Source organism: Harpia harpyja, chromosome 14, assembly GCF_026419915.1.
Source record: "Harpia harpyja isolate bHarHar1 chromosome 14, bHarHar1 primary haplotype, whole genome shotgun sequence".
NCBI lineage: Eukaryota > Metazoa > Chordata > Aves > Accipitriformes > Accipitridae > Harpia > Harpia harpyja.
In genome coordinates this window covers 24102599-24114230 of record NC_068953.1, presented here as the reverse complement: position 1 = coordinate 24114230, position 11632 = coordinate 24102599, and positions in this window count along the sequence as shown.

The following is an 11632-nucleotide window of genomic DNA, read 5'->3' as shown; positions in this document are numbered from 1 at the left end:
ATGAATCCAGGTCAAACACCCTGGTTTGGCTCAAAGGTGCAGCTTTTCTTGGGGACTATGTGACCATGTCCAGGCAGTTCATCTGAAATCCAAGCTTGGGACTTTTTGTTCCCAAGTGTTGGGAGTTTGGGGTTTGTGGTTGCTCTTCCTTTATTTTAAAAGCTTAAAAAAACAAGTTAAGTAATGCGAGAACAAAAGGAAACATTTCATGTTGAACTGGAATATTGTTTTTTGGTTTTCAGCCTGAAAAGTTCCCACTTTACAGAGCATCGCACATGAATAAGGGCTGGATTTGGCTTGTGGAGGATAGGAAGAGGATGGATGATGGGGAGTCCATGCAGGGAGCAAGTGGGGACACAGATGCCTGGGACAAGCTCTCTGTTAGACCTGTACTTTGCTCAGGAAAAGCTTAAGTGTTCCCCATGCTAATTTGCTTTTTACCCACTCAAACCGCAGAACAGCAAAAGGGAGGGGAACAAAATGCTGTTCCTGGGCTACATTAGGAACAGTTTGGTCTCATTAAAATCTGCTTTCACCTGCTACTAATTTGCCTCTGGTTACGAAGGCCTGGAATGGTTGGTTTGTTTGTTTGTTTGAATGAAGAGGGGAAAAAGAGCTGTTAGACATTGTTCATGGTGAAGAAATGACAGCACGCGCTGGGGGGGGCACACTGGGTAATGAGCAAGCTGTGGGGACAGGGAGAAAATTGCAGTGGCGAAATCCTTCCTGGGCTTTCACAGCAGCCTAAGAAGGGTGGGAGAGATGGTGAGGTGGGACCTGACTTGCCTGCCTTGCCGGTGCAGGCAGCGGTGTGGGCAGCGGTTGCTCCTTGGGGCATGTAGGAGATGGTGAGGGTTGACTCCAGCCCCGTGGGTGGTTTGCACAGGGGATGATGCACTGCTGGAGAGTCTGGAATAGGACCCGCTTGCTTCCACTGCCCTGCCTCACCCCTGGCTCTCCTTAGCAGGCATTAGTGGCTCAGGGCTGGGGACATCCCTCTGTCCCAGGGAGGGGACGTTTGTGGTCCCAGAGCAGCAGTGCAGGGTCGAAACGCTGCTCCCATCTCTGCAGCTGGCAAAGGGTCCCGCTGGCAACGCACCCCAGGCAAAAGGGGCGCCTCATGAGGTGTTTGGGCTGTTGTTTTGGGGAGCTGTGATGGGGAAATGGGAAACAGCAAGTGCGTGGGGAAATGACCTCAAATTCTGGGGCTGAGGGGTGGGAATGCGTGATGGCAAGTCTCCGTCGTCCCTGCGGGCTCATGCACCCCACTGTCTCTGCTGCCGGCCGTGCCAGCCCCTGACCAGGCCAGGGATCACAGCACGCGAGAGCTGCCTCTTGTTATTGTGACAAGTAATGAGGGTGATGCGAGATTCTAAAAAATTACTTTATTAGGCAAAGGCAGCCTGGAACAAACAGGCTTTTTAAACAACTCCAGATTGTGCATGAAGACGGCTGCTCTCCCTCCTGCTCTCGCAGTGCACCTTGCCCTGCTCATCCAGACCAGAGGAAGAACTGGAACCCGGAGAGACTTTTTCCTGCTTTACCTTAACATCCCACCAGCTGGTGAGATCCCCCCAAAATAGGAACTTCAAACCGCAGCAACCACCGGGGTGGGTTCAGCTTCTGCTCCCCCCCATGCCCCTTTGTTTGACACCATCCCTTCCCTAGAAGCTCCCCAAAACCTCCCCTTGGGGTGAATGGAGCGTTGCTGTGGCACGGGCATGGCTGGCAAAGCACCTGCTTGTGCCTGCTGCTAGCATTGGCCAGCAACGGTCTGGGGATGGGATGAGCATTAATAAATCCGCAGTGCCAGTGCTGCTTTAGTGTTCCTCTAATTGGAGCCACAAAGTTAAACTCAGCCACTTAGGGTTCTGCTGGGAGTCGGGGCTTCTATTTGCAGGTTCCCCTGCACCACTAAAGGGCACCGTGCTGGCTAATAGGTGTTAAATTGGAGCATCATTTTTTAATGAGCCTCTTAATGGCATTGTGTGGAACCTTGGCAGCTTTGGGATGATGCCTGCATTAGGATACCTGTGCGCGGGGAAGGCGGTGCTGGGAACTGGCGGATTGGAGAAGCAGGGATGATGTGGAAAGCATGGGGGGCACCCAGGTCCTGCTGTGCTGCACAGATTCAGGTCACTGCAGAAAATCAAGAAGGTGGCTTGGTCTGAAAGCCGGGACACAGGCACAGGGGCAGGCCGGGAGATAGCACTGCTCACAGCCAGTGGCATCACACAGTGTGGCGTGTTTGGTCCTACAGCACCTGTTTTCAGGGTGACTGGGTAGTTACTGCCTGGGGAGCAGCATCGCCCGGAGCTGGACAAAGCAACGGTGCTCCCCTGTGTGCTTTGTCCCTTTGGTCAATGGCAAAGCCACCAGCTGTGTTTCCCTCATTGCTGTCACAGCACCACCCCCCCCCCGCGTTTCTCACTTACTGAGAAAGTTTCATAACTTTGAAAAAAACCCCAAGCTCCTCCTTCCCCCCACCCCAAGTCAAAGGGGTTTCTCTCCTCCCACTGCTCTGCGTGGTTGCCCACCTAGAAGTGACAGCGTGGATGCAATCGTGAACTGTCCTGCAAAATACAGGCAGCAAAGCCATCCAGGCTGCTTTCACTTGGGTAATGCTTAGAGAAAGGACTAAGCTCCCGAGAAACAAGCACGCTATTTTTATCTAATCCCTCTGCTTTAATAACTGAGAGTTGGAGGGCTTTCATTATTCGTAATTCAGATGAGGGTGTTTTGAAAAGTCCCTGGTGGGTTTTGTCTTCTGCCTCTGGCTCTGCTCGTGCCTGGGTCTCCTGCTGCCAGGTGGGACCACAAGGAAGCTGTTTGCTGAGCCCGTGATCACATCTGAACAGCTCCACACTGCCCAAGAGCTTGATATATAACCCCACACTTGATCTCTGGGCACGCTGAAGTTTAACTAAGAAACACCCACCAACAGAAAGCACTTTGTCAAACTCGGCTCCCCACAGCATCATCCACCTCAGGCAGGACGGGATGGACTCGCTGTGCTCCAGGAAGGGAGATCGGGTGGGATCTATCACCTCCAGACCAGGCAAATTTGAGGCCAAAGCAGTAGAAGGGAATGAATGCAATTTTTGTCAGCTCCATCCGTGCCGGCAAATGCAGATCATGAATTACACACCCGCCAGATGACAGGCTGACATTTTAGCTCCAAACATTCTCCTATAATTAGAGAATCTAATGCAATACAGGGAATGGCTCCATTTTACACACACATTATCGTAATGCCTTTAAATAAGATAATTGATTATGCCTCTGCATAAGAAAGTAAAATATTCGGTGTAATTAAAACCGACATTCAGATTTTGGCATGCTGACAGGTGAGGCCATGTGTCATTTTATAAATCCTTAAAGTGATATTCACACCCACATCTGAGTTCCCAAAGTTTGGGGAGAAGAAAAAGAGAAACCCTTGTCACTGAGTTGCTTTTTATCCTGAGTTCAAATGTGTTTTGTTGAGGGATTTCTCTTTTTTTCTGCTCTCATTTATCTTCATTTCAGCCTCATATCATCAACTGACAAAAAAACCTGCAGTCATGCTGCTGTGAGCAGGGATATTGGTAGATCCCAACTGATAAGCAGAATTTGGCCAGGTTTCTGCTTGCAACAGACCCCTCCGAGGCATTTGTACACAGCACTGCTGAATTGGCAGGCAGTATCTTCCAGCCCGCGTCTACCCCGATGCCGAAATTGCTGCCGGGTATTTATGGGCTCTCCTGGAACAGAGATGTTCATGTAGAAGCCGGGAAAATGCTTTGTGGTGCAGCAGCTGCCAAAAGCCTTGAGATCCTTCCGGAGGAGATCTGACCGGGAAATATGTCCCTGGTGCGATGGATGGATGTTGGGGGGCGGCTGAGGATGGAACATGCCAGGGGGACAGGTTGTGGTGAGCCTGGAGGCATGAGGACCTGCGCTGGAGGACTGTGGGGACATGGGGCTGGGCTGGCAGGTGCTCTGTCCTTGCCACCTGGGCTGAGGTGCTCTTCTTCCTCCTTTATGAGTGTTTTTATGCCAAAGACTGAGGAGAACTTGTTGCTTCTCCCATCCATTTTTATGGTTGGAGATGTCTGTGAGGACTGTGTTTCTGATCCAAACAGCAGGTGCCAAAAACTGCTCAGGACCCACCACAAAACCTCCTGGTTGGGGCTCCATCCTGCTGCTAATGGACAAGGTTTATGTGACAAATCACCACCGCTGCTAGGTAGTGAAACCTGCTGCTGGTGGTCACGGGGTCGATGATGGGGTTTGAGGTCTGGGGGATTTTGAGGGGATTCTTTAGGTCTTGAGAAATCCTCTAAGTCAGTGCTGATGCTGACCTGCTGTCTTGACATTTGCTAACAGTTGCGCCTTGAAACTTTGCAAGCAGAGGCTTAAACACCTTCAGCATCCCTAAATCTGTCCTTGTTGTCCCATAGGATGTTTCTGGTGAGATCTGGGCAGGACCTGGGTGAGGGATCTCCACCTCTGCCCTCTGTGCTCTGGATCCATCCCCGTCCCCTTTGAAGACAGTGCTCTTCTGATAAATGGGAGGGCCAAGGCTACGACCATTGAATCCACCTCCTGTCTGGTAACATGGACTTGGTCCAACCTGCCCTCAGCTGCCAACAGCTGCCACTCCATTTCCTTCCAAACAAGCAGAATTGGTTTCTCCTTTCTAGCCCGGGTTAGCTGTCAGTGAGCTGCTCCTTCCAGCATCCCCATTCAGTCTTCAAATACTCAGAATATCTGCCAGGATGAGGTGGCATTTCCAGCCCAATATAGGGTCTGTCTGGGGACCTTTGCAGAAGGAGAGGTGCAGGAAGGTTCCATCTCATGGCTCGTACCTGCTCGTGGACACACAGCATGCAGAACAGCGCCTGTTAGATGCAGTTTCAGTGGCACTTGCTCCATAATATTGCTACCCAAACCTTCAGTGATGACCTTCCCTATTTTGCATCTGCTGGTTCAGCTGCCTGCCCACTACGCTTTCCAGTGCACAGAGAATTAAGGCGCTCAGTCAATTAGATGGCTCCCAGCCTCCAAGCTGGCTGTGGAGGCCTGATCCTGCTGCCCTTCTTGCTGCTCCAGGACATTGTGTTCCTCAGCCCGGCTCCGATGGAGCTGGCGGAGTGAGGGCAGGGTGGAGCCGTGTCGGAGCAACCTCTGGGGGGATGCAGGATGGGAGAAGAGGCTTTCCCTGGCCTCACCCCGGTCCTGTCTCCCCATCCAGCCCCATCAGGGGTCTCAGGGCATGGGGTTTCCTCGAGGGAGAGAGAAAACAGATTCCCCAGGCTCCCCATCTGGGCAGGGCTCTGGCAAAGAGAGGAGGAAGAGGAGGGGGGCGAAGAGCCCGCGGGCAGCGCTGTCTGCTCTGCTTGCATTAGCAGGCTGCTCTGGCTTTCTCCACCGCTCTTTAGGCCATTACACCAGGCTCGCAGGGCTGCGGTTGGTAGTGCGGGGCGCCGGAGCCCGCTGGGATGCCGGCACGGCAGCCGGCAGCTCGCCCCTTCCTCTGCTCTTAAGTGGGCTTGTAAAAAACAAAACACATGCCTGCGTGCCTGGAAAACAGAGGCATGGTTAACCATCTTGTTTAAGAGCACTCACTGCCTGGCATCCCATGGGACAGCCTCCCCACAGAGGGGTGACGAGGACATGCACCTGGGGTGATAAGAGGGGACGAGAACAAAGGGCCTCACTCCTGGCTGTCCCAGCCATGCGTGGGTGGCAGGCGTGTGGCAGGGTGATCAAAGGTGGGCAGACGCGGCATGAGCCCCCAATAGCAGTTCATGGCTGCCAGAAATGATATAACGTACCAGCCTGAGGGGAGAGCAGACCCTGGAAGTGGGGTTTTGCAGTTCCTGGGGGACAGGATGCTGGGACTTACCCTGCAGCCAAAGCCTGACATCACAGCAGCATTCTGGCCGTGGACACTGGCTGTGTCCTCCTACAGAGCAAGGGCAGCTCTGGCTGGAGTCCTGCAGCCTTTAGGAGCAATATCCAAGGCTTCCATGAGTGTACCTGTGCACCCATAAATTGTAGGTGGGCACCCAGGGCTGGCCGGGACACAATAGGCGAGAAGAGACCTCAATGCAATGCACCTTTCCATGACTGGGTTGAGAGTTTGCATGGATCTGGCTTCCTGGGGCTGCCTCCCGCAGCACCTTGCATCCCGCAGCACCCTGTGTTTCCCAGAAGCCACCAACCAGTGCCCTGTGTGGGGAATGGGGCTAAATGGAGACTGGTGAGACTGCTGAGGGAGGGAAAGGTCCCCTAAGTGTCTGGCCCAGAGTGGCTCCTTTTCTTGAGGGTCTGACACCCCATGGGTGATGGAGCAGCCCATGAAAGGGACACTGGGCAATGCTGGGCCACCCCATTGTCTCCTTATTCCCACACATCAACCTTCATGGTCACTGCTGATGGTTTAGTGCATCATGAGTTGTGTTGTATCAAGTCCTGGAGCTGCACCACGCTGGTGAGAGAATGGCAGCCTGGGAGACTGCTTAACAATAATGGCTGTGGCAATATTAAATGTTGCCCAGGGGGGAAACTGAGGCAGGGGGCTGGGGCATGACTTGCCCTAAAGGTCTCAGCCATGCTGCCTGGCCACCTGCTCTGTTTCTCATGTAAGAGAAACCCAGGAGTCCCGATCTTCCCAGTGTGCTCAGTGCTTCCAGCTCCTTCAAGTTCGTGCCCCCACTTGCTCTGGGTGAGCAAGACCCCAGGAGCAACATCCCACTAGAAAGTGCCGCCTGGACGTCCCTTCATGTCCCCAGCTCTCGCTGAACCCAGCCAGGGAGCCCGGCTGCCCTCGTGGTCCCCGGACTGTCCCCACATCCCACCGTCACACGCAGGCTCCTGCAGCCTGTCTCACACTCTCACAAGCACGCTCCCCCCGTCCTCCACACGCTCGCTCTCTCACCCTCGCACACCCACACGCGTGGGGATGATGCACGCCGGAGAGGAACGTGTGCCATCAGCATTAGTCACCGGTTCCTGTAGGAGGAAGGTTGCGAGCAGAGGAGGAGGAGCAAAGCCGCAATGTGGAGCAAGACCACAGCCCTAGGGACAGCCACCAGCTAGGATGTGGTGTCACTGCTGACCGTCCTGCTCCTTGCAGTTGGAGCTGGAGGAGACAAAATAATTGCATGGCTGGGCTGGGACCAGGCAGCCTCCTGGCTGGGGGCTGTGAGCAGGCTGTTGGGGGGCACTGATGCTGACATGACTCCTGCGGAGGAGAACCACCACCCTGGAAGCAGTGCAGCCCTCTGGGAGGGAAGGGGCTGGGCCATGCATGGAGCTGCTGATGTGGAAACACGTGGCTGGGATTAGGTTGAGAGAGGCAGAGCCACAGGAGCGTTTCCCTGTGATGGAGCTGACACGTTTCCAAGCTTCCCTTTTTGGGGAGGAGGAGCTGGGTGTGAAGGAGTGTGAGGGCAGGCGGGTAAAGCTGGAGGAGATGGACTGGAGAGGGGAAAGCAAAGCACCCCAGGCGGTTTGGCTTACTGATGTGGGTGAGAAACCAGGGCAGAGGTAGAGAAAGGCAGTCGTGGGGGAGCCAAGAGCATTTTAGGGGGCTCCAAGGGGAGCAGAGCAGGGTTGAGCAAAGGGACATTCCCCTCTGAGTAGTTTCTAAGAGGTGACAATGAGAAGGCAGCCTGGCCGGCTGTCCTGAGGAGGAGTCCCAACAGCAGCAACCTTGGCTGAGAAGCGTGGAGCAACCGCTCAGCTGGGAGAGGAGCCCTGCCTGCCAGCCCCTTTGACCTGCAGCTTCCAAGTCCCGCAGAGCATGTGGGCAGCAGATCGGAGGAGAGAGTAACCACAGACGCTTACTTGCACTATCTCCTTCCCTACCAATTAGCCTCGGCCCAGCTGGTAAGTGAAAGCAGGCTGCCTTTGAACTGCAAAGCAGGCAGCTGCCGTATTTTCAGGGCTGGTGGAAGTGCAAGCCAGCAGGCGTAAAGCTCTGGCCGTGGGGTGCTGGTGATTTCCGGCAACAGTGCTGGCAGAGAAGAGGCCAGGGGAGTCAGAGGTGGCAGTGGCAGTGGCACGGCTGTCCTTGGCTGGGCAGGTACAAGCACACTAGGCTCTGTGTTCCCTCTCTGGTGATGCGCAGGTGACCATGACCTGGTCCTGCAAGCTGTCCCGGGCTCCTGGGACCTTCCCACAGCCCCTCCACATGGCTCTGTCCAAAGGCCTCCTTGGGTTTGGGTGTCTAATCCAGCCTTTTACATCCTTTTTTTCTCTCCTCCCTGCTCTCCTACACATACTCCAGCCACTGTCCCCCCTCTCCTGCCCTACAGGCGTTCTGCTGTGAACTGCCATCCTCCACACCTTCTCCACCCCCAGGTGGGCTTGGAGAAGGGTGGTCCTGCTCAAGTGGGACCTTCCGCTAGGAAGTGAGCTACGAGTGTACAACCCAGGAACACACTGTGCCCGGGGCTGGTCCCCAGACCTTCTGATCATCCCTCCCCTGTGAGCTGCTGCTTCACAGCTGCCCACATGCACACGCCTGGATCTTCTCTGGGAACTTGTCTCCATAGGTGTGTGGTGCACGTCTGTGTCTTTGCATCTGAGCCTGTTCCCACCTTGCCCAGTATTCATGGGCATGTACTCCATGCCTATATGTATTTTACCTTGTACACGTACTGCATTCAGATTCCTTCTCTGTTTACAGCTGCGTGCTTCTCTTTCATCCTATACCTCATCACGTTGTTGTGATTGCTTTCCCCACGGTGGGCTGGATCATGTAGGGATTAAAAGGATCATCTAGAGCAGGGGAAAGCAACTGTGTTTTGGGCATTAGCTGTTGCACCAAGCCCCAGCTCTGTTTTATTTCCCACTGAGGTTGAGTTGCCAGACTTCAGCTGGTCTCTTCCTTCCTGTGCATCTCTGACTTGCCAGCAGAAGACGAACATAGGGGAGCACTGGCTTTCAGTAAGGGCTGCTGTTTATCTGTGGACCCTGGAACACAAATGCATCGATAAACGACTAATGAATCACACCATCACTTATGCATTAACTTCTTTGAAATGCAAAGCACTCCCTTGATATTTCAGCATTTTCCACCTAGTCCAAAGCAAAACCCCATAGGCAGAGAAGAGATAAGTGGGAAGCTAAGCAAGGTAATGTTTCCACCTTGTGTCTGTTACAACGATTGCATCAGCCTTAATTACAAGGGGACTTTCTGCCCTTTAAAGCAGTTCGGCACATGTCGTATTCTCAGCTTTCCTGCCTCCGGCTGGCTCTGGCTCTGAAATGGTTTCTTTCATGCATTCAAAACAGTTTGTAATTAACAATCACATTGTTTTCCTTTGAACATCGACAGAGATACAGAAAACAGAGAAATTAGGAGCTGAGATGCCGATATGACTGAGTATTATTTTGCTTCCACGAAATGACTTTTTCCATTTTACAGCAAATTTTGTGCTGATGAAAGGTTCAGGGTAGTGGAAAGACTTTGCTCACCAGTTGTTCATGAAGCTTGGGAAGCTGGCTCAGACACCTGAAAAAATTCTCTCCCATCTCGATGGGGAAGAAGGAACTTTTGGCTCGGCTGCCCTGTTATCTTTGGCCCTTGTTCTTGACCCCAATGGATGCCCATGCAGAAAACATCCCTGACAGCATTGTAGCATTCACAAAATAGCCCTTGATAGGAAAGCAGCAGAAAAAAATAAGTAAAACCAGGAGTATCTCAGCTCCGCCATGGGTTCCTGAGCTACCCAGCGAGTCAGACCAGAGGAGGCTTAATTTGAAGCCTTGGCTCTGTAAACAAGAACCAGATTACAAACTTCTTCAGTTCTGGTGCAAAGCTTGGATGGGAGGATTGTTCCCTCCATCTGTTCTTCTCATAGACAATCTGCCTTCGAAACTGTCGCTGCATAAATCTGGAGGAAGCGTAAATGCAGGAGCACCTGAATATTGTTTAACAGATGGGGACACACATTTTTCAAGCAGAGATTTCCCTTACATTGGCCCGTTTATTTTAGAGGATGTTTTTCAGGACCATCCTTGCAATGCCATGGCTGCCAGGGAATAAGATGGCATCCCAGTCTGAGGCTTGTGGCTAGCCAAGTTGATTTTCAGTAGCAAGCTTTGCTGCGTGAACACTCTTGTGACATTTCTGGTTTGCTTTCACCCCTTTCAGTGCTAATTCCCTTCCGACCAAACTCACATTTCTCATCCAAGCCTTTCAGGAGAACTGTTAGCAGTGAGCACTCAATGTTGCCTGCTCTCACCCTGGAAACAAAGTGGCTTGAGGAGTTCATCCACACACCTCACTTGAAACTTGTTCTGGCATAAGCAAACAAAAGCACGCAGGAATAAACACAAAGTCAGGTTTTGAACCCTGTGAATCCCTCCACCCATGTGTCCTTCTCCTCCTTCCCTGACAGGCAGTCCGGCAGCTGCCTTCCTGTTGACAGCGCTCACTCTTGCTCTTCCACCTTTCATCCCGCAGGATCTTTAATGCGTTTAGCATAGTGGCTTTCAGCTTCATCAACTCAAGGACCACTACAAATTTTCCGACAGTAACACAGCCGCGGACTGTTGAATGGCAGAAAGGAAATTGCTTTTCTTTGCAACATTTTCACAACTCCCTGCAAGTAGTTGCTGGCCCCCCAGGCCTCAAGGACTGCAGATTGAAAGCCACCGACTTATCAAGCTGCGTAAGGACATCACTTCAGGTAACATCTCTGGGTGGGAATGGGTTAGCCATCAAATTTAGCAAGCAGTGGCATTTCATGCGGATACAGGAGGGAATAAGAAGCTACTGAAATTGCAGTGGGAGTTTGGATATTCCTGATGGAGGTGGGGAGCTCTTCCCTGCCGCAATGTCCTGCCTTGTGGTGAGCAGAGCCCTGGCTGTGAAGCCACAAAGATTTGCCTAAGGAGACAAGCCTGGCTCCTTTGCCTCCTCTCCAGCGCAGAGGCACAACAGATGCCGTACCGCTGACCCCAGACATTCAGAGCTCGCCAGCTTGGCCTCCAAATTCAAACAAAAATGTTAAATGCTTTTCTGGCTCTGGAACCAGTAGGTTGCACTCAAATAACACTCACAGCTTTTATTTATTTTCCCCCCAGCCACAAGAACTAGAACTTGTCCTTTTTTTTTTTCTTTTTTTTTCCTCAGTATAAACAGAAAGCTGAGAGTCTCGCTGAATCACTTGTCTCCAGGAACTGGGGCCTTAAGGAAAATATCCCTTATTGGGAAGTGTGCAATGTACGCGTGAGACTTGGCAGCACCACCAGGAGATGAAACCAAAAGATGATGTAATACGGCCACGTCGGGAAGGGCAACACAAGGATTGTGTTTGGGGGTGTATGCAACCCTGGTCAAAGGGCAGGACTCTGTGACTGTGACCATGTCTTGTGACTTGTGACAGATGAATGCTGTAGGATGCCGTGTAGGTGGTGATGGCAGGCAGGCATTGAGCTCAGCCCATCCTGGCCTCCCCCCTCCACTACCTCTGCACCTAACGTGGGAGTCAAGGTAATGATCACATCTTCTAGGAGAGGTGGGCAATGCCATGGGGCACTGGACCACTGGACCAGCAGCATGGGGACATGGGGACAGAAGCTGGCTGGTGCAGGAAGGAAAAGAGGAGAAGATAGGGTAAGGAGGGATAAG